The sequence below is a fragment of the Bactrocera neohumeralis genome, chromosome 6 (assembly GCF_024586455.1).
Source record: "Bactrocera neohumeralis isolate Rockhampton chromosome 6, APGP_CSIRO_Bneo_wtdbg2-racon-allhic-juicebox.fasta_v2, whole genome shotgun sequence".
Classification (NCBI taxonomy): domain Eukaryota; kingdom Metazoa; phylum Arthropoda; class Insecta; order Diptera; family Tephritidae; genus Bactrocera; species Bactrocera neohumeralis.
The window spans coordinates 9,229,123-9,256,648 of NC_065923.1; the positions used below are offsets into that span (position 1 = coordinate 9,229,123).

Here is a 27,526-nt window from a genome sequence, read left to right on the forward strand (position 1 = left end):
GGACCTAGTTTCGCTTGAGGTCTCCAATTGGCGCCAGATAGCAAAAAGGAGAACCGACTGGAAAAAGACAAACAGGAACTGGGATAATCAAAGGGATCGGTATGGGAAGAGTTAGCACATAAACTTCGCCAATATTCTCGCAATTGTTTTAGTTTCTAGTTCATAACTCTATCGCATTAGTATTTTATTTTGTGGTATTCTCGAGTATATATGTCAACAGCATTATTGAGTTGACGATGCACAAATAGTGGCAATGTTGCAGTTATATTGTTAAGACGCGCAACAATTTAAGGCAGAGAAAAAGAGGAAAATTGTAAAAATGTGAAAATAGAAATTGCGGACACAACTAGCAAATATAAGATTTCGCCTTGCGGTCGTACTGCAGCGCCAGTATTCTTCAAACTGGAGCTGACTTAACAGCGGCATGACTAACCACATCGTTGTATGCTTCATCTGCTACCAGCAAACCCCACTTTATGTTTTCCTCGTGGCAGCACAAGATGTTCCAACTCATTGTACAAATATTTCTTAACAATCCGACGTTTTTACATCGTCTAAAACAGGCGCAGAGTCACCGTTTCGCTAGGAGCTTCATATTTTCAATTCGGCTTCATTGGTTTTTAAACCCCTCGCTTAAGCACCCTTTAAATGTAACTTTTCTTGTCTCTATATAGAATGTGCCTTTAGTGCAAACAAGCGCATGCAGAAATCCGATTAAACACCGTTGCCTCCTCCCTCACAACTGCACCTGGAAATCACTGTCTAAGGCAAAATCGTCGCAGACGGTAAGTTTTTATTCACCCTTCTCGATCATTTGTCTCTTTGCAGATGTCGAAAGCGTGTAGAAAAGAAATTGAATGAAATTGACTGCTGCTGCTGCTGGCAACTTGAACCCGCTCTTGTCTTCTTGTGAGTACACATTCGTAATTACAGCGGACGTTTCACGTCGTGTCGCGTCGTTTGAGGCTTAAACAATATTAACCGCGCGCTTGACATTTTACGATTGCCGTTCCGCGCCCATTAGCGGCGTCAATGCAAGCAATTTCTGCACTTAAACGGCTTTTGCGTCTTCTTGAATCGGTCCAGTGTATCTACGAGTATACTGCTTGGCAGGTTGGCAGGGAGATTCAAATCAGGTAAGTGAGCTTTTGCAAATGTATTACTTTAGTCAAAGTTCAGGGCTAGTCTAGACGGAGTGACCATGAGTCGAATCATTTTCTAGGCTGGATGGACAACATGGTGACAAGCATTTTTAATAATATGAAACAGTATCTGTCTACATAGACATATGTATGTAAGTCGCGAACTCTATAGAGTAGCGAATATTTGCTTCCACAGCAATGTCCCCAAGAAGGCAATAAAAGTTGCAGTAAATGCAAGATGCAACAAATTGTAGCTCTGCCGGAGTTTTATTTGTGTTCTTCTCTATAAAAGGATGTGTTGCTTCATTGCGAAATATTTTCACACATAAATCTAATTTACTTCACTTTCCGGTTTCGTATTATCACATGGATGTTCTTGCAAAGTCTTACGCACACACTGTCGTACATTGCGTTTACGGCAGAGAGCGGGGGTGGTTGCAGGTTTGGCTATGTTTCAGATAAATTCAAAGCGGAAATTAGACGCCAGCAACACTCAATTCTCGAAGCGCTCACACTCTGGCGGCCTTACAGACATTCTCGCACATCTTAGTCAACAATATTGATGTAAAAGTAGACTTGTGACATCTGTTTGTATTTATCGGCTTGCGGGGAAGAGAGTGCACCATGCCATAGACATTTTATCTTAAGCCACCAGGAGGCCACCAAAAGAGGTCAGCAGTAATACTAGTAAAAAATGAGTGTTTCTTAAAGAAAGTGTATTTAAGTTAATGTATGTGGGATCCATGTGCCTCTATTTCGCATTGCCAACATATCTGCCGAAAAGCTGATGAATTAACCAATACCTGGCACTCGAATTATGAGTAATGTGAAAATGAATATTTCTCGTAAATTTCCAGTATTAGTCACGAAGTTCCTGACAAAGTAGCTCTCTATAATATACGGCTCATACACATACAAACCAGTTACCAACATAAACATCGGAACAGTTGCAAGCAGCGCCAATTGTGGCTATTGGTTGTATGGTATGTGGAGTGCGCGCCCTGGGCGTCGAGCGTAGTTGTGGCGCGGGTGAGGCAGCGAAACCACAACATTGCCTTCCGTACTGCAACAATGCGAAGTCATTGCTAAAGCTGTTGCAGCTCGTTAGCCCTTGTTATGTGCCATGCAGGCGCTGTCTGCTGCAGCTCCATTGCGTTGCACTTGTTAGCGCTGTCATCTCTGGATTTTCCGAATATTGTCGTCAATGCGGTTGTTATTTTTAGCAAATGCTCTTGTTCGAATTGTCGCTGTTCGTGGTCGTGCTCCACTGGCTGTTAAGCTGGCGCTGTTGTTGTTGCTGTTGTCACCGTGTTATGTCGTTAAACACATGTTAATTAGCTGCTGCAGTGATTGCCGGCTTTACATCACAGAGGCGACGAGTTCAAATACAAATCTCCTATTTCTTTTATGTAAAAGCAAACGATCCTCCGAAATACGGTACATTCTATTAGTTCGCAACGGTATTATTTCTGCAACAATGGAGGCTGGAGTGATATTTTGTTTGATATGTTGAAAGGCATATAACGCCAGCCAAAATTCAAAATAAATATTTCACGAGTTTACAGCGGAAGCAAGAGAGGAACGAACCAAATACATACAATTAATGAAACATTTTTTTTTTTAGTTTTAGTTACAAATTGGTTATATCCGATAGCCGAAGTTAATAATTGATGTAATATGTTGTAGTGAATCGCAATCTATAAAAAATTCACATTCGATTTTTTGATGATACCTTGTTTTGCACTCTGGGTGACGCTACACTTGTTTATCGTAAATGAATGAAATTCAATGATTTCTCACCTGTGTTTTAATTGTGTGTAATTATAAAATGAATTAAATTTCAAGTCTGCATTTGTCACTTTAATTGTAATGCAGCCAGATGTGTATACATATTTACTAATACCTTCGTATTGTTATTCAATCGAGCGGGATAATAAAATAATTGAGTAATGCAGATTTAATTACATGCTATTCTACCCGCCAATTATTTGCGGAGTAAAATGGGTATCAATGACTAAAAGGAGCTGCACGAATTTGCAAACTTGCATTGCTCATAAATGGCATATAATTGAACTCATTTCTAAAAAAAACGAAACAAAAACTCTAACTTTAAACCAAATAAATAACTTAAAGTTGTACAAAATTATAACAAGTTTGCTGAAACAGAAATGCTTTTTCTGAGAAGCCTTGTTGACAAACCTGAGCAAAGTAAAGTAATTACTTCTGGTTTACGTCTAGAAAATTGGAAAATTTAACTTATTTTTACAAAGCGATTTCACAATTCGATATCAAATTCTAATCAGCCGATTTACTCGAAATATCACAAGAAGCAACAAAAAGTTCAAAACTAAAATTTGTTATATTAAAAAAAAAAATTGACAAAATTGAAAAATTTGTGAACAAATCGATCAATATTTTAGAGTATTCACCTTTTTTTTATACTCTCGCACTAAAGTTGCTAAGGAGAGTGTTATAGTTTTGTTCACATAACGATTGTTTGTAAGTCCTAAAACTAAAAGAGTCAGATATATATATATATATATATATACCAGAGTGATCAGGGTGACGAGTAGAGTTGAAATCCGGATGTTTGTCCGTCCGTCCGTCCGTTGAAGAAACTTCCAATGCAAGCTGTAAAAAAGCTTGAGATATCATGATGGAACTTGTTGCAAGTATTTCTTGGCTCCATAAGAAGGTTAAGTTCGAAGATGGGCAAAATCGGCGTACTGCCACGCCCACAAAATGGCGAAAACCGGAAACCTATAAAGTGTCATAACTAAGCCATAAATAAAGATATTAAAGTGAAATTTGGCACAAAGGATTGCATTAGGGACGTAATTTTTTTGGAAAAGTGGGCGTGGCCTGCCCCCTAACAAGTTTTTTATACATATCTCGGAAACTACTACAGCTATGTCAACCAAACTCTACAGAGTCGTTTCCTTCAGGCATTTCCATATACAGTTTAAAAATGGAAGAAATCGGATAATAACCACGCCCACCTCCCATACAAAGGTTATGTTGAAAATCACTAAAAGTGCCTTAACCGACTAACAAAACACGTCAGAAACACTAAATTTTACAAAAGAAATGGCAGAAGAGAGCTGCACCCAGGCTTTTTTAAAAAATTGAAAATGGGCGTGGCGTCGCCCACTTATGAACCAAAAACCATATCTCAGGAACTACTACACCGATTTCAATGAAATTCGGTATATAATATTTTCTTAACACCCTGATGACATGTAAGAAATATGGGTGAAATCGGTTCACAACTACGCCTTCTTCCAATATAAAGCTATTTTGAATTCCATCTGATGCCTTCTCTGTATAATATAAACATTAGGAACCAATGATGATAGCGGAATAAAACTTTACACAAATATGGTATTTGAGCTGAGGTAACCCTTGTGGAAAAATTGTCGTGATCGGACTATAACTTTTCAAGGTCCCTGATATCGAACACGAAGAACTCAGTGCCTAACCTAACATAACCTAATTTTTCACCGAAAATATCGGTAAAACTCTCAGAGATTTTCATGTAATTCAGAGGGCATCATTTTTATACTCTCGCAAAAAAGTTGCTAATAACAGTATCCCGATTATCACTTTATCATGCGAGAGTATAAAATGTTCGGAGACACCCGAACTTAGCCCTTTCTTACTTGTTTTATACTAAGAAACTGCTATATCTAACTCACTTAGTTTTGGGTGATACGTACCCGTTAGGTGAACAAAACTATAATACTCTGTAGCAACTGGTTGTAAGAGTATAACCAGAAATAGACCAGAATGTTCCTTAAGCTGCTTCCAACTCGACAAATATATTTATTTATTTTATTTTCAGCTTAATCTAAGAACGAGATATACTCCAAGATATTTCTAATAGTTGTTTTTGGTTCGTTTTTTTTCTCTTCGCCTCTGCTTAAAAAAAAAATTACATATACAAACAACAACTTACTTATCGAGTTAACTTCGTACGAGAGATATTCTCTTACGTCACTCTGGTTACGTTACTCTCTCAGATACCTCAGTGATATGGGCGCTATCTTCAATGATGCCAAGTTTTGCTAAATTTTAGCTGATTTGTACTACTGTCAATGGTTCAAATGGCAAATGAAAATACGAACTTCTTTTATTCTTGACTATTTTAAAATTAAGGCTTAAAATGAACTAAACTAATTAATAAAACAAAAAATAAGGGCAAATGCAACAATCGACTCAATCAACCCTACACTAAGAAAGCATTATAACATTATTGCGCAAGCGTCAGAAGACATTTTGACACAGGGTTCGACAACAAGCGTCTGCAGGTTGTTCGACTCGCCGAAGAATTACGCTTGACGAAACGAAGATATCAAAATCGTATATTTCTCGGTTTTTCGGAAGAAAAAGAGCATGAGAACAAGCGAACATAAGTATAAATCTGTGCTACGCACGAACATATTTTCCAATTATTTGGGAGCGATTTAGTGGACAAAAAGTGGACTTATTAAACAAAAAAAATACAATTTGCAAACTTTTTTCAGTTTGAAATGTCTGTTTTGCATTTATTGCGCTAAACCCAACAAATATAGACCCTCATTAGCCACTATACAAGGCTAGCGGTCTGCGTACATACGCACCTACTCAACTTGTGACAACAATCACAGCAAAATAAGCAAATTAATTCAATGTAAACTTTTGCAGCGACAATCTGTGAACACCCGGCATTTCGAGAAAATAGTAGCACGAGTACTCGTATAAACGAATAAACAAAACGACAGCCCACACATTGTACATCTCCTAGTGTACCACTGCAGGTTTGTATGTGCGAAGTCATTTCTCAGCGCCTAATCACATGAATTCCCCTTTGGTGCAAGCCATCATTTGCTATTTTGTCATGTTTATTTGTACGAGAGTGAAAAAAATGGGACCGAGCAATACGAAAATCTGTGTAGCAAGTTAATGTGATTAAAGTGTATCTCTTCAGCATCGTCTGCCCGGCCTTTCGCTCCATTAAACTGACTCTTTGCATTGACGTTGCCGCCGGCGTAGCACGAAAGTAAATAAATAGAAAATTGGCAACTCTTGTACATAATTCGACACGCCTCATGCTCGTGCCACACTAATTACACTGCCATGCTTGACTGCAACTGTGCACATGCCACCCGACGTAGAGCCGATGAGTTTTTCTTTTTACTGTGGTTTCACTTGGTGCAAATGTTGGAAATTGATGCGGCCCAGAACTAACCATCACTACAAATGGATAGAGGGAAGAATCAAAATGTGGTCATGTGTAAATCATTTCAAAAAGAGACTCGAGTGTGAGATATTCGGTGCGCGCTGGTCTCACCCTAACCTCTTTTTACAATGCGAATAATGGCCATCAACACAACTTTAGTAGGACTGAGGCGACAAAATAGGGAGGGCGTTTGGTTGAATTTCCACGTCACGGACGGAAGAAGCGTAGAATGGCAACATTACTGAAATTTGAACAAAAGAGTACTACAGGAACATTGTTACTACGGAAGGGCTGCACGTCGGTCACAAACTGAGGTATAACTCTTTTCGATTTTTTGCTGGTGAAATTTGACATTTTTAATAGATTTTAAATTATTACATTCCTGCTTACAAGCGCATCCAAAAACGAGGAATTAAGTGATAGTGCCTATATTTAATTTTATGGAACAGGTTGGTTAATTCTAGAGGAAGTTTGCAGTGATCTTTGATTAACGTTAACTATCTTATTGGTCACTTGAAAGGAGATTGTTCGAGAGGAAACGTTCCATTGTTTCATACTTAGACTCGACGCGAACCTTGATGGGAATGTGAGGGTTGTCCTTGAATGTGGATATATTTAAATAAAATCACGTTCTGTAGAGAATGTATTTCGCGCGCTTCGCTCAACTTATGGTCAACATAATCAGCCTACTGACCATACTATTCGCAACACCATCACCCATCTTGAGACCCAGCAATCATCAAGGGATATTATTCGACCGAATAGACCACGTCCTGCACGCAGTAAAGAAAATTAAGCAGCCATATTGTGTGAACCATCTGTCCATATTTCTTCAAAAATGATGCCTAACATTCAAGCTCTTGATCTCGGCGACATTTAGTTACAACAAGACGGCGGCGGCTCTCACAGATCGGACCAATCAATTTGTTGAGAGAACATTTCGGTGAGCAGACAATTTCACGTTTTGGGCCGGTCGATTGAGGATATGTAAAGCCCAAAGTCTTAGCAGACGATCCCGCTTCGATTAAGGCCTTGGAGCAAATTATTGCGTGTGACATTCGCCAGTTACCACTCGAAACGCTTGAACGAGTCACCGAAAATTGGACTCAACGGATTGACCATCTGAGACGTAGCCGCGGCCAACATTTGATAGAGACAATCTAAAAAAATAAATGCCGAAGAATGTTATTTCGAATGATAATAAACCTTCTACATTAAATATGAAGTTTCTGTGTTTTTTTCTTTAAAAAGGTGAGGAAGCTCGAAATGTATCACCCTTTATAATCCCTAGCATTTTTATATATATGTATGTATTTTTATATAATTTAAAATTCAACTAAAATGATTCAAGCAGAAAAAAGTATTTTAAAGCTTTTAAATTAATGCTCTTCTAAAGGATTTGAAAATCCTAGACACAACCGTTATTTACATACGGATATGAATCATTCATGTCACTGCTTTGCGCTCATTCAACGTACGGTATACATATGTATGTATGTATGTCAAGCACTTCGATCATCGAAGGTGTTAAAAGAAAACGCTCATATCAGCACAACAACAAGAACAATAAACTACCACACTACCAACATGTTGCTTACATAAAGATCGGATTGAAGGAGGCTCGACACGCAAAGCCTTTCATTATTAATGCCACCCATGTGGCAACCTTGGAAGGCGTCAACTGCCAATCACCCAAGCGTCTCTGTTTATAACGGAGACGATGGAGCCGTAACTGAAAAAGCTTTCTAAGCCAGCACTTCGGATATTACCGCTTTTATGGCGTACGTGAGTGAGCATTCTTCCCATTATAAATGGCTTCAATACGGCGCTTACGGGCATTACCATAAGGACGCCTTTGCGTATAGTCAGGCTTCCTGGAAATAATAGTAACCAATTCGGTGTTGTTGCGAAGCTTCGTAGTGGTTTCAGTGAAATTAAAAGGTGACACGCAAATTCGAGCGGTGCCCGGCGCACTCACTCTAGCGCTACGGATGCGATATTTTTAGCGACTCACTTCGCTTAACAACTGTGGAGTAGTGTGAGCGCATGTCTATGTATTTACTTGGTAATTAATTACCACTGCATCAAATCAAACGAGCATTTAAGTGTCAAGTCGTAAACATCCCAGCGCCAATGTGACCCGACGCAAATGTTATTTCTACAGTGTTGACGTTGACATTGTCGCATTGCCGTAAGAAGAGTGCGAGCGTACGCGTGGCAATTATTCAATTCGAGAGCGGGAAGCGACTGCTGGAGTCGGCACTAAGCCGTTGCAAGTAAGAAGTGGAGTGTGTGGCACTTCGGCTGGCGATGATTTGATGGCTGAACGGATGAATGAGTCGGTGAGTGCAAGAGCGCGTAAAATGGAGTGAAGTGGCAAATGAGTAGCACCGCGTGCTGACGGTGACCCGCGTGTGCGCCAGTCTTCGCCGCAGTGCGTTGCATGTCAAATATGCGTTGCAAGTGCAATGGATGGAGACAAACACACAAAGTGGCTTTGTGTGTGTGGCGCAACAAAATGAAATTCCACAAAGTGTGAAATGTTATGCAGCAAATGTCATTTTAAACAGACGAATTCACAACATGCACAATCCCCAGAGTGTGTGCTAAACAACAACAATAACAACATAAGCAAAAACAGAAACAGCAAAAAATTCATGTCATACGAGTCGCGTACAAGCGATTCCGCAGTCATCAGCTTGTGCTTGTGTGTGTGCAACTAAAACAATTTGGCCTTATTGCTCGGGTGTGCACACGCACGATATCATAATGAAGTCCCAGTGCGAAAGCAGACTCTATGGACGGCAGCACCCGCAGGAATCAAATGAGTAATATTGGCGAGGTGAATGATGACATTAGAATCGGCAAAGCAAATGCTAGAAACGAGCTGTGAGAAGTGAGAAAAAACTATATAATGTGGAAAAATAAATATAATTCTTCTTCTTCTTCAAAGGTATAATTCTAGGTGGCAACTTAAATTAGCTTATTAAACACTAAGAAGAAAACCGATCGAAATTCTGGCGTCTAACTTTTCAAATTTGCTCACTTTGCTATTCGTTGATGACGTCACTTACGGCTAACCGAAGTATGCGTTACTTTTTGAAGAGAGTTAGAAGCTTCATGGAGTAAATGAGTAGCTATTTTAAGCCTAAATACTATTTGTCATTGGTAGCTGGATATTTCCGAAAGCAGTATTAGCAATGTCCCTCGCACTGCTCCAGCTAAATATACCTCGAACATCTATTTATTTCGAGTATATTCATTCTCTTCTGGGAATCAAATTCAATAGAAATTTTCCAGGTAAAATTTTCATATTCTCAAACTCCTATTTTTAAAATTAGAACTGCGTTTTGCTTTGTTCTGTCGCCTACTGAGCTCGGTCTCTGCATTCCTTAATCGAAAAACGGAAGTGGCAACTCTGCAGGTGCCGTTGACATTTCACGCATTGGCGCGCCAAGGCCGACATTGACGAGCGCGCACGAAAAAGCTGTAAAGCTACCAGAATACACACTACAAACCATGCAATAATTGGACGACCTGGGTTGGAGACCTGGGTTGGATGTAGGCGCGTGCAGGAAGCCACCTACATACTTCGTCTTGCTTTCAAAAGAGTGCTGAAGTTATTTCAGTTATGATTTATGTAAAAATTAATGGCGAAGTGCATTGGAATGCAAATTAATTACCGAATAAACTCCAGCTCATGCCAACGATGTTTAAATCCCTGCAAATGCAAATATATACATGTATATATGCATATGTATGCGTGCATGTAATTATGCACTCAAGTGTGTGAACTGAATTACGCCCACCCTGCTCTGCAGCGGCCTTGCTGCATTGGTGTGGGCGCAACGCCTTCGTGTGGGACGCCCACCTGCTTATGCATGTTGCATGCAGCGGCGCTTCTGTGGCAGCTTTTAAAAATAGTTCATATTCATTAAAGAAAAGCCTTATGGTACACAAAATTAGTGGACTATTTGCACTGTTGTTGGGTTTGATTTAAAAAGAGCTGAATGGTAAATTTTTGCAGAAAAAAAGTTATTGAGAAGAAAAGAAACACCTACTGGCGTATAACCAACCACCCTAATGTTCTCCGATATGCCAATAACTGTAATAAAATTGTGTGTAAACAATTTGACCATGTTTATAATTATCGACGCGTTTAACAGCTCCAACGCGAAGACATAAATATAAAGTTGACCACGTGATCGTAAAATGAGACATTACAGGCATGTGTGCACAGACCCACAAATATTCTGAATATAGTGTACCGGATAAACGCCAACCGGCAAAAATAAAATTATCACGTATTAATCACCCACCAAATAATATTATATTTGACGTGCATACTTTGATAAATATAGATTCTCATATTTTGAAATAAATGCTAGTGTTTACTCTATATACAAGTATGTACGTATATAACATATACTTGTACATAAATATGTATGAGCAAAGTAAAAAGAAACACGACCGAATTTCCTATGCTAAGCGACGAAACGAAGCTGCAGAGTGACCGCCAACAGAGCCCCGAAGGAAGCTATAAGCACAAAACCTCAACTGTTCGCTAAAATGACAACGCTTGTATTAAGGAAGAGGTGTTCCTCGACTCGTGGAGAGTACAGCGTTTGCGTTTACAGCTTGGAATTAGTAATCGTGAAAGCCGGCGAACTATCAGAGAGACAATACGGCTTCATAAAAAAAATCTACTATTGACGCCCTACGAGAAGTCATCGATACTGCAAAATGTGCAGTAAGTGGCAAAAGATGGAAAGGTGGCACAAAAAAGTACTGCGCGCTGATTACCCTGGACGTCAAGAATGCGTACAACACCAAAATGGGCACACTTAATCAAAGCCTTGGATGAAATAAGCACCTCTGAATACCTCAGAAACATTAAAACGAGTTATTTTAAAAACAGAAGGCTGATTTTTGATACGGGCGAAGGCGCCAAGAGCTACCCTATCTTAAGTGGAGTACCTCAATGCTCAGTTTTAGGCCCACTATTATGGAATATTTTATGGCGGGGTGCTAAGAAGATGGCAACCAACAAACGTCAAACTAATAGCGTATACGGACGATAGCATGGTGATGGCATAAGCACTAGGGAGAGTGCGAGATTACTTCACAGCCACAGCTGAAGTATTTGGGAGTAATGTTGTACTCCAAATTCAAATTTAAGGAACATTTGGCGTGTTCTTCCGGTAAAGCAAACAAAATTTATAATGATCGATCGAGAATGATGACCAATAGAGGCTGTGTGGGTTCCAGCCGTCGATTCTCAATATCAACAGCAATGAGTTCAGTAATATTGTATGCGGCATCATTATGGATACAGGCAATGAATATAAAACTGTATGCTAAACAAATAATTGCAATGCACAGGGTTTCCGTAATTCGAATAATAAAGGGTTTCCGGACTATATCAACCGACGCTGCTGAAGTATTTGTCAGAATGCCGCCCATTGACATCCAGGAAGATGAACTTGAGCGATTATATCAGCTATCAGCGACTAAAACAGTATCAGCAAAGACAGAGTAGAGGAACAAAAGCACTAAAGCGTGGCGGGAGCGGTGGAATTTCTCATCCAAAGGGCGCTGGACCCACCGACTTATACCAGACATCCACTCGTGGATAAACAGACGTCATGAGGACTTGGATTTCCATCTGACCCTAATACTTAGTGAAGTTACCTTTTCAGATTCCACAATGATATTTGTCCGAACTGTCCGACATGTATAGAGTATATACAGAGTTTGTCCGGAAAGTAGTAGGACTTGAACCAATTGTTACAATTCTTTAAAACCTTTCAAAATAGGCGCGATTGCAGGTATCATGGCATTCTCCGGAATGGCCTTGAAAGCCGAGGTGTATGCTTCTTGGATCCCCTCTGTCGTCTCAAAATGCTTGCCTTTCATCGGCCAAAAGAAAGAAAGTTCCTGGGGGGCGGGTTCACATCAGAGTTCTAGGGCGGCTGCGGAAGCATTGTGATGCCTTTCGATGTTTCCCCCTTCCATATAAAAACAGAAATGTATGAGCAAAATACGTACAAACTATGCTACTATTCCTCACTTAAAGCGACAACTCTTTACGAAAGGTCTGTACTCCCGAGGCGAAATCAAAATCTGCGTGAATAATTGTTATATCTGAACTTTAGAAAGCTTCATCAAAATTATTATAGAAACTAAAATATTTTAATAAACCTTGAGCCCCTCCTGCAATGATTGCCAAGCGCGAACAAGCATAAGCGAGCTATAGAGGAGCGCTGGATGGCAACACGGGGTTACGCCTGGTGTTTGATGCACTCCTGGGTATGGACATATGAATATATGTTCAAATGCAAATGTGTGTGGTGGCACATTTTGGTTCCTGCGTCGCGCGGAGCTCATCGGATATTTATGCGCGTGTAATTTACTGCATTGCGGTTAAACGATTGCCGCGAAATTGGATTAAGTGCAGCACACAATCAACGGCGGTCAACACGAATGCACACTCACACGCACATAGGCACACACATATGCAAATGTTGCGAAAAAACCAGCATAAAAAAGCAACAACCTCATGCTGATGGCAGGGCGACGCAGCGGCGCGCCAATCGGGAGTTTGAAGTAAATTCCCGCAAATCAAAGCCAAAAAGGTAAATATGTGAGTGAATACAAAGGAGACAAAAAAATTTCTGCCATTCGCGGTGAATAAACAAGAGAAAAAATTAAGGGAGCGCATAGCAAAAACACATAAAACCGCATAAAGCCATCGCCATCAGGAAAACCAACAAAAAAAAAGTAGGGAAAAATGCGCCACGTTTCATATCACAACATGTGGCATGCCGCTGGCAGTTGTGGCAATCGCCCATGCACGAAGTCATATGCCTATGTATGCCTCTTTGCTGATACAAAACACACAGACCCACATACATATGTATGTGCATATGTAGCATATGTGGCGGTTGCACATTGAGTATTGCATCTGGAAGTGCCTGTGCTGCCACATTTAACTACAGTAGTTTTGGCGGTGAACTGCTTACGCCCGGCTTGCCATATCCGACAGCTTACAATGTTATTTATTGCAGAAGCGATCACAGCGGCCTTCAGTGGGTCAACTTACTTAGTGCATTGAGTTCGCACGAATACAAACACACACACACACACTTTTAAGTCAAGTCCATACATGAAACAGCACAGTTTATATTAACTCGCTAAACGAGGCAGCGCCCGCCAGATTTTCCTAAATGTTTGGCTCATTCCGTTCCGCTGTGCATTAACTTCGAAAAAATGTGCTGATTTCGGTGCCTATTTAAATTTATTATTTATTTTTTTTTTAATAAATTGCTAAAATTTTATTTTCTTTTCTTGTAATATCTTTCCCGCTCTCTACCCTTTAGTGTGATATTAAATTTAATGCTAAAGTAACCAAAAATACATATTTACTTAACTATAACAACCTAATTGGGTGTGCAGTTATGTTCAGTTATATACCGGTTAGCGCTGTTTTGGTGGAAAAGAAATTCGGCAAAGAGCCAAGCCAAACGGCAACACACAAAAACAACAGCAGTGGCAACACCCACGAGTACAACAATTGTGCATGCAAATGGAAGTAACAGTTTAGCTAAAACGTTCCCACTGCCACACTTTAACGGCTGTAAACTAAAAAGCACAGCAAATGCGAGAAACAGGGAGAATATGTAAAACAAGGGCCATACAAAGGGGCATCGCGATCAAAACAGAGCGCAGGAAGCATAAAGAACCGAAAAAAGTGCAACGGTACTAGACTGAAGTGAATTATTATTATGCGCCGTTGCTGAGTTCACAGTTAGTTGGTCGGCCCACAGAGCTCGCAGACCAGCGCCGCATGTCCAACCAGGCAACACAAGCTTCGTGCGACTGTGACAGCCAAAAACTCGCCGAAGAATAAACGTTGGCCTCTGGCAGTGCATCGCATGCAAGCGGCCCGTGTTCGTGTTCTTGTGCGCTTGTGAAAGTTCAGTTCTCAAAACACTTGTCACTTGCAAGCTTTACATGAAGGTTGCACAGAAAGCGGGCAAAATTAACTTTAAAACAACAGCATTTTTTCGACTCGAAACAAATCTAAGTACTTGAAGATAATGCAATATATAACGGTCGCAATACAATCTGAATAATTTTTGGAGAAAGAGTTGACAGAAGACAGTCAAAAAAGAAAAGTTAAGTTCTTTGGAAGAAGGCTCAACAAAAAGGAAACATAAGCTCCAATACAACAAGCAGCAGCTAATTAAATAATTGTAGCGCCTTGCTCACGTGATATACTATATGCGCATGTATGGACAAATAAGCTCGCCCTCGTACGCTCTTACTCTTCGGCTATGTGACCTGTTCGGCTTTGGGGCTGTATTCCCAAAAAGGTAAATAGTTTATGAATGTTGTGAGCGCCTCGGTGTCAGCGCGCTATGCCCGACATGTGTGCAAGAATGCCTGTGTGGGTGAGTGTGCGCGCACATAACTCCTGCTGCAACACACAACTCGGTAATAAGTAAGATTTTTAATGCTTTGGCAACATTTTATTGTGCCCTGGACAATTGTAGCCGAAAATGGGGCTGAAGCGGGGAAGGCGGCAGGTTCACGAAACCTTAATGCTTGCTGGACTACCCGCTGGCAAATTTTCAACGAGGCTTGTATGCATGCAAGACCTTATATGCACGATGGGCTAATAAATGTGGCATGAGCTAAGTCCTCTAAGTGCACGCTGGACCCCATCCGAGGGTATAGTTGAATATGTATATTTATTGCGGCTTTGAGGTTTTGTAATGGATTGCTGTGCTGAAATGAAATGTGCGGCGCTTTCGTAAAGCTTTGATTAATCGATTCATATAGAATCCCATAAGTATGTAAATATGTGTGAAAAATTAATATATAGTTGAGGTGTGCGTGCGTTATTGTTCGTCAATTAAATCCTTCAAATTAAGAAAATAAAATATATATATTCGCTAATTTCAAGAAAATCTTTATCAATGCTTAAATGGTAATTTTTCTTTGCGTGGATAAGAGCTCTCTTGGTTTGTTTGGCCTTTATGGTTACCCTTACTCGATGTAATAATCTAGTTTTATGGAAATGTTTGAATTTTGTCTTTAATTTTTCCATAAAACGACAATATTCATATAAACATCAGTACAGTTTTGCCTGAGTTTGTCCACTAAATTAGGATATGTGTTTGTGAGTGTTCCATGCATTTCATGGAAAGTATGTTACATATTCGAAATGTGATTATATTTTAAATTTAAATACTAAGTTTTTGACAGTTACATGCTTGGACAGTAATTTAGCTACTTGTTTGTCTTATTTTATGAGTGGATATAAATTATGGAGAAATACTTCTCCAGCCCCCTGAATGGCAGTGATACCATAACACCAGGAGCTGCTGAACCCGATTTCCCAATCAATGACGGTGGAGCGGACGTTCCATTGCCTGACCATGAAGAAGTTCGAATGGCCATTACCCGTCTGAAGAACAACAAAGCGGCGAGGGTCGACGGATTGCCGGCCGAGCGATTCAAATACGGCGGCGAAGAACTGATAAGGAGCATGCAACAGCTACTTTGTAAAATATGGTCGGACGAAAGCATGCCCAACGATTGGAGTTTAAGAATGCTCTGCTCAATCAACAAAAAGGGAGACTCCACAATCTGCGCCAACTACTGTGGGATAAGCCTCCTCAAGATCGCGTATAAGGCTCTATCGAGCGTATTGTGTGAAAGATTAAAGCTCAGCTGGAGAAGGACCTGACTATACCTAGAATCTTGCATTTGCGCCAAACAACGAAAAGGATGAACGACTGGCGCGCTGTTATAAACTCGGCTATAACCGCGTAAGTGGAGTCTACGCCAATAAAGAAGAAGAAGAATACGAAGTACAACAAGTTTGGAAGTCAAAATATTGGGATTTTCTTAAATTTGTATATCGTTTTAAAGACAATTTATGCGTTCAAAAGATATTTGGTTTACTCTTTCTAGTTGCCACAGGCTTTTTAATCTACGAAGAACGCTTTTTAATCTAAAAAAGCTTTTATGTTCCGATGCCTAATTTTTTCTTATTATGTAATTTAACCAGCAAGCTGAAAATTTAAAAAATAAACTCAACTAAGACATAAATACGCCAACGGCGCACAGCTCAAATGAAGTACCCAAATCGCTGCCAGCCACACATGCCTCTCATGAAAGCTGGAGACGACGACGAGCAGACGCAAGCACACTTTCCGGCGTTAAAAAAGCAACCGCTAGTTAATTTTGCAACGCATAAATGCAACTCATTAAGAATTCTGCAAGTAAGTGTACCCACACAGCTATACAAGCGTGGTCTCTCGCCCTTATATGTATACTATAAGCTTGGGTATAATACGGTAAATGCATGCTAGCAGGTCACATGTTCTACTTAACTTCAACTCTCATAATGCACGTGGTGGGCGCATATCTAAGTGACTCTAAGTATGATTATACAAAAGCTAAATTTCGTTCAGAATAAAAACACATCACCATGTTTGTATGTATATTTTGATAGGGATGAATAATGCAAAAGAACTTTCATAGCAGAGACACATACTTATATATTTAGGCTTGAGTTATCTTTTTTGTCTGTTTAAGAAAACTTAATCTTTTTTATTTACCCTGTAAGGATCAAAGCTTGACTATCAAGCTATTTTAGGAATATGACTTGCTGTTAATAAAGCGTTCTAGGTAGAAGCTTGAAGAATCATTGTTAGGAAAATATATTTAATAATTTGTATAACATGTTACCGGTAATATGCTCCTTAAAGTTCACCAGGCATGCGCAGATCACTAGCTCCATCGGACCTAGAAGAAGATATGAACCGAAGTCATCGATACATAGCAAGAAGCATCAATGCGTTCTTCCGTCCACCATCTTTGAAATTAACTCCTTGGCAGTGAACTCCGTAATCGGTTACTTATATATAAGGTTATTTATATATAAGGTTTTCTTGTTAATAAAAAAGCTGTATAAGCTGCAATACTAGCGGAGAATTGATAGTCAATACTTCCATCTGGAAAGAAATTCTGAAAAGTAGACTTGATGTGGCGGAATCCAATTCTACTGTGCATTTAAAAGAACCGAGAGATTTTCATATACATTGTACTCACAATTCATATCACATTCATACATATAATACGAGTATAAAATTGTTTATTACCTGCAATTGAAAAGTAGAAGAGCTTATAGCACGGCTACTAATAGGCACTTGCACACTCTCGCTTTGCGCCTCTTTTCATTTCCGGCTCTTGTGCGAAACCCTTGCCACGTATTTGCACTTCATTAAACTTGCATGCCGCCCAAGGATGTCTGAGGCCTTGTGTGTGTGTGTGTAAGTAAATTGATTTGTGTATTCATGTTAACATTTGTATGTATGCAGGTGTACATATATTGTGGGTTTATTTATTTGTGTAAACATTTTTAATGCGCTAATTGAAAATATGTTTACGAGAAAATAGAAACGGGGGAAGGAAGTGGCTTTCGACTCGAGCTTCCGCCGGTTTCTATTTAATTTTTACTGTGGCTGATAGAAGATATGGTTAAAGATTCGGAGGAAGGAATTGGCTTAATAGTCAGTGTGGCTTGTAGAAGATATGGTTTATACATTTTTTGACTTACACCTACTCAAAACTTATATACTCGCAGTTATATTTGTTGTTACAGAACATCGAAAGGGGTATTGCGCAAATCAAGCACACTGACGATTTAAAAATAACTATATAACAACAATTATATCCTTTACTTAGTTCTTTATATTAATATTAACTGAGAAAGGAGATGCACCAAAAGGAATATAAATTTTCGTCAGACAATTGTACGAGACTACATACATAGAAATATCTTTATTTGCCCATAAAAGTAGAAAGAACCAACAAGTTGCCCTCTCAAACTCTCAAAAGAATGTGTGAATTGCCGCCAGCTCTTCATTGCCACACACATATGTATATTCATGTATATAAGCATTTAAAGTCCCAGTAATACTTGGAGAGCATCCTGTGAGTAATTGAATCTTATTTACATAAAGAAGAGGAGGAAGTTGGTGCAGTGTTGTTCCTTTCGTTGTTGGTGCCGGCTTTAATGAGCAATATCCAAGATTAGGATGCGAGCACATATGAAGTAACAGTACCTAATTATATGCAGCTTGCCAACAAAGTCAACCAAAGCGAACCCTGTGAGAAATACTGCCCAAAATTTAATAGATTATCTAAGTCTAGGTTCCGGCGAGATAAGAGAATAAATGGTAAGGGTATAAATGGAATTTCGAACCAGCAGGTTGCATATATATATAGTATATAGGTATATTTAGGAAGATTTTGCGTTCGGGACAAACCGAATCCTGAATACCGGAAATAAATTTTTAAGCCGTTTTTCCTACAGGGCCAAGCAAGCTGTATCTGCACACCCTGTCGCATTAATTGGCGTACTTTGTTGTATGAACACTCGCACATATTGTCTACAGGAAAATGAGTTTTTAAATACTGTTATTACTCAAGAGGAAAGTAAGTGCTCGTAAGTGTACGACCTGGGCGCACAGGCAGCCGGTCTAGTGGGCTGAATGGCGCAGTACAATAACAGTAACGAGAGCAGAATGTAGAAAATGTCCAAATACTTTTTAAAGGCAAAGGAGACCAAGATGTCTAATATGGCTTCAACGTCCTGGAGACTCTTTGTTCTTCTTACAAACTTAAAGACGCCGTGTAGAGAAACGAATTGACGCTTAACGATTATATAAAATGTATCATAAAAAAAGTTCGTAAAGGTTTTTAGACACCTGTAAATAAGGAATGTAAGAAACAACAACAACGTCAGCATCGAAATCTAACGCAGACTAAGTCTTGCCAACGGTAGTACCTGTTTGGATTGAGTGGGCAATTGAAAAGTAAAGTCCTCTCTCGACAATTAAAGACCAAACTCTAAAATTCCACTCATCATCCCCGTTCTGCTATATGGTCCAGAGGTATGGACGATAACAACATTGAATGAGTTGGCGTTACGAGTTTTCAGGTAAAGGTTCTGTGGAAGATTTATGTTCTTTGGCGCTTAGGCAACGGCGAATACCGCAGTCGATGGAACGATGAGCTGTACGAGATTTACGACAATATTGATATATTGCTGCGATTTTAGATACAGTGGCATTGCTGGCTAGGTTATATCGTCCGAACGGATGAAAACACGGCAGCTCTGAGTGTATTCGACGCGGTACCTGCCGGAAAGGAAGACCTCACTTTCGTTGGAAAGACAAGGTCGAGAAAAACCTGTCTACACTTGGAATCTCCAATTGGCGCCAAACAACGAAAAGAAAGAACGACTGGCTGTTTTAAACTCGCCTATAACCGTGTAAGCCGTGCTTACACCAATAAAGAAGAAAGAAGAAGAAGAACAAGTTAGATGTACAGCCAGAAGTTGGTGTTCTTCCTTGCAATTTCGTTTTAATGAGCTTTTCCTAGCATAATTTATTGCAGTTTTATTTATAAAACATAATAAGTATCAAAATCGAATTAATATAGAATATTAAGTAAAGAGAAAAATAAAGATTTGCTTCCGTTCGTGTTGGTTTCTCTTCGCAAATCTATATTCTATTGGCACTTATTGCCAAGTGGCGCCCCAAATGCCCAAGTAATTGCATATTTTGAGTGGAAGGAGAGAAAGTCTGGAGAAAACAGCGGACGCGCCACATTAAATGGAGGCGCATGCCACTGATTGCCGCGTCCATACAGCGGACACATATCCTTTGCGGAAAACTTTTAACTCTTTCCACAAAAATAAAAATAAAAACTTTTAATGGAAACTCAAAAAGTGCACTTAAATCACAGTCAGACAGCGTGATCTTATGAAAGAGGCGGAAGCGCACATATACATGCACGCATACATATCAGCAGGCAGCCTACACGTGCGAGGAATACATGCGTGTTGTGCGAGGCGCGAGGTGCAGCCGAAAGAAATGCAGCGCTCACGAGCACGGCATGGTTGGAGGAGGCAAGAGCTGCGCGAAAACAATTAGTGCAATTCTTGATTGCATTCTTAAGCCAGCGCCACTGTTTGGGCATTAAAAGGCGGCAAACAATTCATTGAATTCATAGGGCCTGTGGGAAAAATTCATCACTTTCAGCTCCTGAGCTCCGAAAAATTTACACTTCCAAGCAAGCTTTTAATGCATTTGTACTTTTGTCCCGTTAGGTTGCTAACGATTGCATCACCGAATGTGCAGTCCAGAATATCGATAAATACAATTAATGCGAAGAATGTAGAACAGTTTTTCGTTTTCTCGTAATATTCGAACATTCGTCGGCGTACACAAACACACACGCTTTGTGTATACAGAGCTTACAAAGAAAAATATAAGTTGAAACTTGAGCAACAGAAGTAGAGAGCGATCAAAAATTGAATGAAAATATCGAAAGCGAAAACAAAATGGATTGTATATGTAGGTGTGTTCAAGGTTGGTTTTATCAACCTTGTGCTGCTATATATTTATGTAATATGGAGGAAAAATTTTCAGGCGAAATTCAACGTTGTGTGAAATGTTCGCAGGTAGTTGATTTTGCATGTTCTCACACACATAACGGTGCCTCTGCAGCATTTCGCAAACAAGAGAAGTGTAAATGAAAGGGAATGCGTCGACAAAATATCCAGAAAATAGTGGATCTTGTAAAGCAGTAAATGCCGTGGGGCCAGCAAGCCGCCCAACCGGTGCCCAGAAAAAGCAGTCTTCTGCTCTACATCTGCGGTCGTGTGTGTAGCCATGTAAACTCGCCAGTTCATATGACATTTTTGTTAACAGAGTTGCTGAAGTATTGATACACCAAAATGGTTGTCTCATTGATCTTATGCAGGATGTGAACAAGGAGATGGGACAATGCAATCTTGCACTCTCGGAATTTGTGAAAATTGAAGCGCACAGAATCGGATCGGATATGTTGGACTAAAAAATGTCTTCTTTATTGGCTTAGACACCGCTTACGCCGCTATAGCCGAGTTTACAACAGTTACAGTTTTCGTTGTTTGGCGCCAATTGGAAATTCAAAGTGTAGCATGGTCTTTCCAACAAAATGGGGATTTTCCTCTTTCAGTAGGTACCGCGTCGAATACTCTCAGAGCTGGAGTGTTGGATTTCGAAGCTGACGTTGTTGTTGGTCTTCTACGACTTGGAAGTTATGGCTGGCAACAGTGACGTTGCAGCCAAGTCGCGAGTGCGACGATTGTTTTTTTGATGCCAGAAGATACTTCGTCTAGCCCTCGTTCATTACCAGACCCATTTGTTCGCTTCCTTATTGAGTCTGCAGAAAGCACTACTAACGGTGCGGTCAATATCATCGTCCTACACCAGCAGCTGTACAATCTTATAGAAGATTATACCTTCTCTATTCAACTCTGCAGCTCGAATTGTTTTCTCCAAGAGTAGTTTGAAGAAGCCGCACGAAAGGGAGTCGCCGTGTTTGAAACCTCGTTTGGTATCGAACGGCTCAGAGAGATCCTTCCCGATCCGGACGTAGCTTTTGGTATTACTCAACGTCAATTTACATAGCCGTATTAGGTTTGCGGAGTTACCAAATTCAGACATAACGGCATAGCGGTGGGTGGTAAGTGTCGATTCTCTTTTCCGGGTTATTTCCAAGATTAGGCGCATGGTGAATATCTGGTCAGTTGTTGATTTTCCAGCGATATATTGAAGAACTTCGCTATGATGTGGATTGCGGCTAGACATTTATCGAGCGGGGAGAATGTCAGTACTCGGCGACGGAGTCTCTCCCACTACGATTCCCGTACCGAATTTGCGCTCCTTTATATGGCCAATGTAGTAAATGCCACAAGGACCTAGTTTTACAAGGACGTCAACCAGCAGGGCTGGGCCTTCCCATTTAATAGACCGGACATTCCAGGTCGTCAAAAGGAGGTATCTCATCCGGTGCTGTTGCTTGGTTTTCATCGGAACACTTTTATGTAGCGGGTCATAAACCCTGCGCACAACCCTGGGGACGAATGGTTCGTCTTCACACGGATATTCTTTGGCTACCCAAATGATACTTGGTATAAGACCGGAAGTCGTGAGCTGCTTGAGCGATATGCAAAAGAATCGTTTCTGGCCCCTCCAAGTGAATGGCGTTGAGAGTACTTTCCTCAATTACGTGAATTTCGACACACGGCTCCATGAACAAAATGTAAAAATTAAAGGCAATTTTAGAAAGTTAAGATAAATATTTTATGGCTCATAATTACCGTAAATATTAACAATGAAGCTTTTTTTGTTGTACTAATTTATATAGTAAGGGAGAAGGCTCTTCAGGAAACTAGGTAAAGATTCCAGGATAACACTCGCCTGTTATAGTAAAACTTCTTTGGCTGCCGAAAGCAATTAAAGCTCAATCCCACAATCTAGTAGAATCCAGCTAACTATGACCGGCTCCAACACAGCTATGGCAATACATGGCTCAGTGTGACTCATAATCGCAGACGTAAAAGCAGCGAATATCCAGTGAACACGCACCAGCCGAGTGGGCCACTCAGGAAGCAAAGTGAGGGAATTGCATGGTGTTTGTTATTTGTGTTTGGAGTTCTACATTTCATAAGTAATTCGAAAGCACGTTATCGCCTATCGCGTGACAGATTTAAATTAGAAATCTAATCAAATATTTACGACGGTTTAAACGACTGTTTCCGCTGAGCCGTCAGCGAATATTTAAGGTGAAAATGAAGTTTTGTTTGAGATAACTGCGTGGTGTCTTTGACAGGAAATGCATATTTATTCGAATTTCGCGTAACTGCGTGGTTTAAAGTCATTTGGCTCGCAGTGCGTTACTCGACATTCTTCTGGGCAGTGTTATGCCCTAAATGAAAGCAAAAACCGAGCTTGAGTTTAGCAGCTGCAGGAAAGAGGCAATATTTATTTTGTTATGTTACCAGTTTAAGTTCCACCTTTGTGATCGAGGAAGAACTAAAGATATGATACGAAGTTAAGAAGCCACTGATTAAGTTATTTCCTTAGCTATTTGAACTTTTCTATTAGATTTACAAATATATTTCAAAATTGATCGTATTATTCACTGAACCAGATACAGAATTTTGTCCGATGCATTTGATTCACTGCTTGCAATCGAGTCACATGAAGTAAAAAATATTACAAAAACAGAGTCTCGCAGCGCTCCAGTTAGGAAACTTTCGCTTAACACTTACACACAATCACACACGTACACTCTCACACGTCCACACCATGACCACCGCAGCGCACCTTTTAGATCTTGCAATGCTTGCTGCTATACTTTTTCCACAACTGTTTTCTATTTTTGTCCGCTAATACTCTGCACTCTAACGCTTAAGTTACCCCTGTGTCCGGTTTGCAGTCTTTTTTGCTCATCACTTTTATTTCGCTGGGAATTGAAACTTTTTAAGCGCCAATTAAAAGTTTTCAGTTTCGCCGGCGGTTTTTGTTGTCGCATCAACAACCGATTCAACTGCTTGCCGCTGCACATTTGTGGCCAATAAATGCTATTTCATTTTTCAGTTGAAATTTTTTGTATCGATTACGGCTTTCATATTTTCTACCTTAATTTTTCTCCGAGCCGTTATTAGTAACAATAAATCTTTTTCCAAAGATTAAGAAATTTTCAAATGAAATTGTTTTCAAATGAACCACGACTTTGGTACTTTTAGTATATTTCGATTGGTGTTAAAAAAGGAGGAGCTTTAAGAATAATTGCAACGGCGGCTCTTGAACTTGTATTAAACCTGCCAGCTACAGATCTCTTCGCTGAAAACTGCGCAGCAAAATCGGCGGGAAAACTACTGGTTGCAGGAGAATTTACATGTAGAACCTTCGGGTGTAGGTCGGTGGGTAATGGCGGTTGGGCAAACATCGACTACCTGAACCCACCTTTCAACTGTGAAAGAAGGTTCAAAGTAAGCATAGGAAAAAATACCTGGCGTAGAGGTATGTTAGCTACGCGCAACACTCTAAACATCTATACGGATGGCTCCAAAATGGCCGATGGATTTGGTGCGAAAATATGTTTTCCAGAGTTAGGCATAGACCAGTCTTTTAAGTTGCCGGATCACTGCAGTATATTTCAAGCTGAGGTCTTTGCTTTGCGAAACCGCGGAGCTTTCTTCTAATGAACCTGCAGACAAATCCATAGTGATTGTAGTATTGGACGAGACTGTCAAGTATGGTGTACGGCTAACTTCCGAAAACATTAATTGTTTATAAGACGATACTGTCAGAAGCATGGTAAAGGAAATCAAAACACGATGGAACGAGCTACCTGGGTACAAAACTGCAAAAGTTATGTGCTAAACGGTAGTCTGGTGGTGGCACACGCCCGCTAAATGATGCTGACAGATCGAGAAATCTGCTGTAAATATCTAGAGTAGGGCACCATTGAAACAATGGAGCATCTCTCGTGCAGTTGTTCCGCCTTGGCAAGACTACGCTGTAAGCAACTGGGGTCCGCACGGTATGATACACTGGAGGAGGTATCGATAGTGAGGCCGCAGAGTCTGTTAAAATTCGCGTCAAGCGCAGGCATCTTAAGGGATACTACTCCTCTTGGATCTAGCAACTGAACTCCATCTGGTATTGCAAAGGATCAAATTGGTCTATGTGTGGCTTATTGGTCTACCAGATTAACCTAACGTGTGTTAAAAAAAAGAGTTTTGGAACAAAATTTGTCTGTTCATTAAGGCAATGCTACTCCTGGCACTGTTGATATAGGAAATGCCTGGGTTAATACAGTTTCAACTGGTCGAAAACTTGCTTAGTGCAAACAAACAATTATCAGAATCGATTCCTGCGGCAAATGACTTTTCTATGTCCTTTCTATAAGATAAGATTGTATGATTATAAGAAATTAACCTGTGAAGGGTGTTGGAGCTGCCATGCAGCCGAAATTAACATTTTATCTTGCTTTGTTTATACTTTCAAAAGGTTTCTCTTGCACGAAAGTCAATAAAAATCCTAAATCAAATACTTGTGTTCGCCCGAGAGGCATTCGAAACCAAAAACATCTCACGGCAATTAAATGCTTCATCCATCTCAATTTGCTATACAAATTGCTTCCTCCGAACTATCGAAACTCTCCAACCACGCCAAGGATATTTATACGGTTAATGCATAAATATTTCATTACATTTCAAATTTGCCAACAAATGTCTTACAATTAATTTACCGAAAAGCAAACTGCACCGCCCGCCCGCCCCCTGGCATAGCAAGCTTCACACAACTGCAAACAACACTCTTCGCAATCATTGTTTCACATTGTTTGCGCTCACTCATTCATACACTCGTTTATACATATATATATATACATTTCGTTAGGATTCTGGCATTCTTGACGGTAATTTATTTGTGCGATAAAAAGCAGTGAAACCCTGAAACAATTCTGCGCGTCTAATGCTGCGCTGCCCATCAGTCAGAGCGGTGAGTAGCCAACGGAGCCAGGGCGCCGAGTGCTAACAGCGATTTATTGCCAGCTACGCGAGCCGAAATACCCCACTCCCTCACAAATAGTATATGCACATGCTTAGCGGTACATACGAGCGCCACGAGGGCCGCGAGGGCCTTTCATAAACATTTCATTTCCATTGTTTTGTGCACTCAGCCAAGCAATTTGGATATTTCTCTTTGCAGCGCTTTCATTCAGAGCGCTCTGTGTGCAGGTAACTAAGTATATTCAAATTTGTATATTTATTAACACCTGAATAAATGCAGCATTGTTGCTGATTCTGGTGCTAGGAGCGTCAATGTACAGCTCAGTGGAAGGGTGACCACTGGGAAAATATTAGAAGCGGATAAAAGCCCTCAAGCGCGCAAGCTAGAACTGTTTATATATTTGTGGCAGCGCTGCCGAAACTGTGATTCTACCCTTCTGGCGCTTCCGCTGGTTTGAGGGAAAGTAAATTATGAGAAATAAATGCAAAAATATTTGTATTAAAGCAGCTAAAAGCGTTATTTAATGAGAGCGTTGCAGTTAGTAGAAGAATGTTGAATGTTTGAAGTTGTCCGTTGGAAGATTTATGGGTTTTTTCCAAATTGTAATGGATAATTAATTGCAAAGGGGCCTTCTTATTGGCGTTGGGTGGTTTCGAACATTCGAATAAAGTCATACATATATATTATTATATATGTATGTATTTATGAACAGACAAAAAATATCTAAGATGCAGGCTCTCTTCCAATAAAACAAATGAAAAACTCATTTTGAGGGCGCAACTTTTTGTTTGATGAATTTTCTGCTTTAATGACAACATTTAAAGCCAACGACTTCAACATCTATTATTTAGTGTCAACGGAATTTAAAATTTTTATTTCGAAATTCAGAAAGCTCGCCGCCGTCTATGTAGCTTCCGCGCTGTAGCTAACAAATTTCACTTACTCAGGTGAATGACAAATGTACCTCATCGCTCCCTTTACGTATTCGCTTGCACCTCACCTTTACCGTTGATGGTTTACGCTCAAATAACGCCGACGACGACGAAAATGCCATTACGAGCTTTTTATGTGGGCCAATAGACTTTTGTGGCACAGCGCCATTATTTTGCTAACGGCGCCGACTGTTGCTTATCGTAGACTTTAACATCTCTATTTGCGCCGTTGCAGACCAATGTCCTTGCCAGCTTGCACTTTCGAATTCGCTTTCGTGCTGTTTCCCGCCAGCTCCCCTCCACTTTCGCTTATGAAAGCTGCAATATTCGCAACTGAGTGAGTCTACTTTGAAATTGTAAGTGTTGAAATTGCCTTCCTGCTAATGGCGTTGTTAAATTTATTGCCGAAAACTCACTGCGTATTAGCCAGTCTCACTCACACTTCCATCACTCTTAAATGGCGTAACCAGAAAGGTAGCCGGCAAGTAGCGTTGTGAAATTGTAACACTCGGATATGATAGAGAGTGACGGGTCACTCATCTCACACTTATTTAATATTAAATTTCAATTTATGGACTTCATATGTTTATACCTTGCGCTTTATTAGTACTTTATTGCACTCATGGCTAAATGTTAAGTATACGCCATGTTGCTCGTCGAGTTTTGTGGTAAAATAGCCGGCCTGATATTCCCTTCGTTTAATTTAGGTGTGTTCGAGCAGAAGTGAATTAGTAATATAATAGTTTATTAAAAACCTTTGGAGCTGATTTTATTTAGTATTTCCTTTAATAAGAATTT

The 27,526-nt window shown here is 40.1% G+C and overlaps 1 protein-coding gene and 1 long non-coding RNA gene across 3 annotated transcripts in view; one reads left to right on the plus strand and one right to left on the minus strand.

The window, feature by feature from the left end:
• The window catches only part of LOC126763567 (uncharacterized), a 181,348-nt gene that overhangs the window by 118,355 nt on the left and 35,467 nt on the right, over positions 1 to 27,526 (minus strand). The gene's annotated exons all lie outside the window — the stretch shown is intronic.
• On the plus strand, positions 6,471 to 7,585 carry LOC126763568 (uncharacterized). The gene is made up of 3 exons (XR_007667631.1): positions 6,471 to 6,674; positions 6,724 to 6,809; positions 6,881 to 7,585. It is a non-coding gene; the product is annotated as an uncharacterized LOC126763568 (long non-coding RNA).